The following is a 3,537-nucleotide window of genomic DNA, read 5'->3' as shown; positions in this document are numbered from 1 at the left end:
TAATCCTCACCTGTTTCCAAACAAAGTAATATTTCCCCATGGCTAAACGTGGTCTTATAGAAGATTGGAAACAAAAGACACCATTTGTATAATGTTAACTTTTATTTACAACTAATCATGCAATTTCAAGACAAGGAGACACAAACACAAACACATAAACACACATACATACATACATACATACATACATACATAAATACAAACACATAAACACATATACATACATACATACATATCATTTAAGTATATCTATTATCATTTAAGTATATATGACCATGTCTAGATATGCAAGTACATACATGAGAAGACATACATAAAACAAAACATACAAATCTGCATATATACATACATACATACATACAAAATACCCTGCTGATGTTGTTGAAATTTCAATGGAGGAGCCTTGGATCTAGGTTAGAAACCAGTTTGTTCTCTATTGGCAAGAAATCTTGAAATAAAAATGAATAATGACATACATACATACATGTGTGTGTGTGTGTGTGTGTGTGTGTGTGTGTGTGTGTGTGTGTGTGTGTGTGTAGTTGGTTTCTTTCAGTTTCCATCTGCCAAATTCACTCACAAAGCTTTGTCTGGCCCAGCACTACTATAAGAGACTCTTGTCCAATGTGCTACACAGTGGGATTGAACCCAAAACCACATGGTTGCAAAGCAAACTTTTTAACCATATTTCACAAATTCATAGGTATATAAATTATATTAAATTATTTTGGTTTCAGTTTTAAAGGTATTTTGTTTCATACAGGGTTTTGGAGATTGTATCAAAGGACAGTTTCAAATTTGAATGAAAGCAACATTTTCCCACTCCTGGTCTCAGTTTATTTTGCATTTTGTGTACATGTTTTTGTTTGTAGCAGTCTTTGTTACATGATTTTGCTGAAACTTTTTGATAAATGAATTATCTTGCAGTTAGAATTTTGACAGGACATTTAAAGATGTTATTATGATATGTGATATGTTGTGGTTAGTATTAAAATTGGTGATACAGCTAATTACTTTTTATGACAGGCATGGGCAACCTTTTTAAGAAGTAAGTCACATAAGACATGACTTGACTCATCATTAGTTGAGCTGCACAGCTGAAAAATTTCAAAATGTGCTGTTCAGTAAGCCTCATGGGGCTGTAGTTTGCCCAGGAATGTTCTATAGTGTTTCACAGGTATATTTGGATATAGATTGGAATGCAGTGAACTGGTATATTTGAATACAGATTGGAATGCACTATTTTTCAAAAATGCAATATATAAATATGATATAAATTTGTTTTGAAAATATTCCAATTTTTCTGTTGTTGTTTTTTATTCCTTTAATTAATAAGATGATTACTTTTTAGATTATTAACCTCATTTTTAGATATAAGAATTTAAAAAATATCATACTTACATTAGGTTTCAATTGGTTTGATCTTCAAGTGTCATCAAATGGTTTATTCTTTAACATGTGCCTTTTAACAGATTGGATTTGAACTTGGAATATTTAGTTTCAAACTAAGTATACTTATGCACCTATACAAACAACATATGATGCATGCAGCTAATCAAAAAGTAGTGTTTTCTTCTTTCCATGCCATTAGGTCAATAAACAATCTATGATGGCTACAGAATATAAAAACTGAGAGTACAGAACTAGTTTGTCATTGCCTGTCATTTTGTGTGTATTTTTTATGAGGCACCATCTTGCCCCAGCGAGATACAACTAAGCTTTTACCACCTGCTTCTGAAATCAGAACAAAAAAACAAAAAAAAAAAACGAAAAACAGAATAAACACTATAAAACATTTTGTTCAATGCTTTAGGAATTTCCCACCAACAAGATCGAGTCCATGGTGTGGTGTAGTGGATTGTATACCTGGGAGCTATGTCCACAGAGAGTAAGCTCCTGATTAGGCTGCCCATGCAGGAAATGTCAATGAATAGAGGCCAGACTAATATGGATCACCCCTTCTTAGAGGTAAATATGGGTTTGTGTAGGGCCAACACTCTTAACTTTGATAAAAGTTACAGAAGCATGGATGACAATTCAAAACAAGACTTGGGAGAGGAAGGGACTCCCTTGGGGAAATATGATGTGATGCAACAAAATCTGAAAGAAAGCTGCAAGCAAAAGTAGGGATCCAATTGGAGTGAAGCAGAAACAACAGCTGAGTGACAAGAGCAGTGGAGAAACATTACTGATTGCCTATGCTCCATTAGGAGTGAAGAGCTTAAGTAAGTTGAGCAATTTCATCAGAGCACCACCCTGGGCTGGTACTTTAGTTTATTGACACCAGAGAGATGAAAGGCAAAATTGGTCTGAAATGGATTTGCACTCAAAAGAAAAAGTCAGAAGAAAAATTAGTTTAAAATTTTGGCACAAGGCCAGCATGTTTGGGATGGGGATGGCTAAGTTGTTTAAATCAACCCCTGTGTTCAACTGGTACTTATTTTATCACCCCTCAAGATGATGAAAGGCAAAGTCGACCCCAGCAGAATTTGAACTCAGAACATAAAGACGCATAAAATGCCACAAAGCATACTAATGATTTTACTCTTTTACGTGTTTCAGTCTTTTTGCCGAACTGCTAAGTTACGGGTACTTAAACACACCAGCATCGGTTGTCAAGCGATGGTGGGGAGACAAACACAGACACACAAACACACACACACACACACACACACACACACACATATATATATATATATATATATATATATATATATATATATATATATATATATATACACACATATATACAACGGGCTTCTTTCAGTTTCCGTCTACCAAATCCACTCACAAGGCTTTGGTCGGCCCGAGGCTACGGAAGAAGACACTTGCCCAAGGTGCCACTCATGGGACTGAACCCGGAACCATGTGGTTGGTAAGTAAGCTACTTACCATGCCAACTTATTGCCTTGCGAGCCAGAAAAAATATTGCAAAGCATTTTGTCTAATGTTCTGTTTCACCAGTCAACTGTCCTGGACTGCCACTTTATTTTATTGACCTTGATGGATGAAATCAATAATTAATCATGCCAGGATTTGAACTCAAGACGTAAAGAGCTGGAATAAGTACTGCAAGGCATTTTATCTGACATTCTAACAATTCTGTCAATCAGCTGCCTAAAAACTAGTGAAGATGTAAAATATTAAAAAAATGTTTTTCATCTATAGAGATAATGTTAATAATCTGAAAAATTTATAATCTTGTTAACAACTCATCTCAGATAATTAGATATTTAATCTTTTTTTAGTTGCTTGATGTTGAGTTTTATTTCTCTTGTGTATAGATTTGGTGTATTGTCTTGTTTTTTTAGGTTGTTTATCATTTCAGTCAAATAGTTTAGGTTATGTTTTTCTTAAGATTGCTTTGTGTGATATTTGTGATGCATCTGCAATTATTTTGTTGGGTTGATACACTGTAGTATTTGTGTTGATGCTTGTAATGTTATTTAATTTTGTAAATTGTTATACTGTCTCTTATGGAAAGTTATTCTACTAGTCTTATTTGAAGTTCCTAAAAGATTTTTTGTTTGTGATGAT

The sequence above is a fragment of the Octopus bimaculoides genome, chromosome 6 (assembly GCF_046866305.1).
Source record: "Octopus bimaculoides isolate indiv1 chromosome 6, ASM4686630v1, whole genome shotgun sequence".
Classification (NCBI taxonomy): Eukaryota; Metazoa; Mollusca; class Cephalopoda; order Octopoda; family Octopodidae; genus Octopus; species Octopus bimaculoides.
This window is presented reverse-complemented; position numbering follows the sequence as displayed.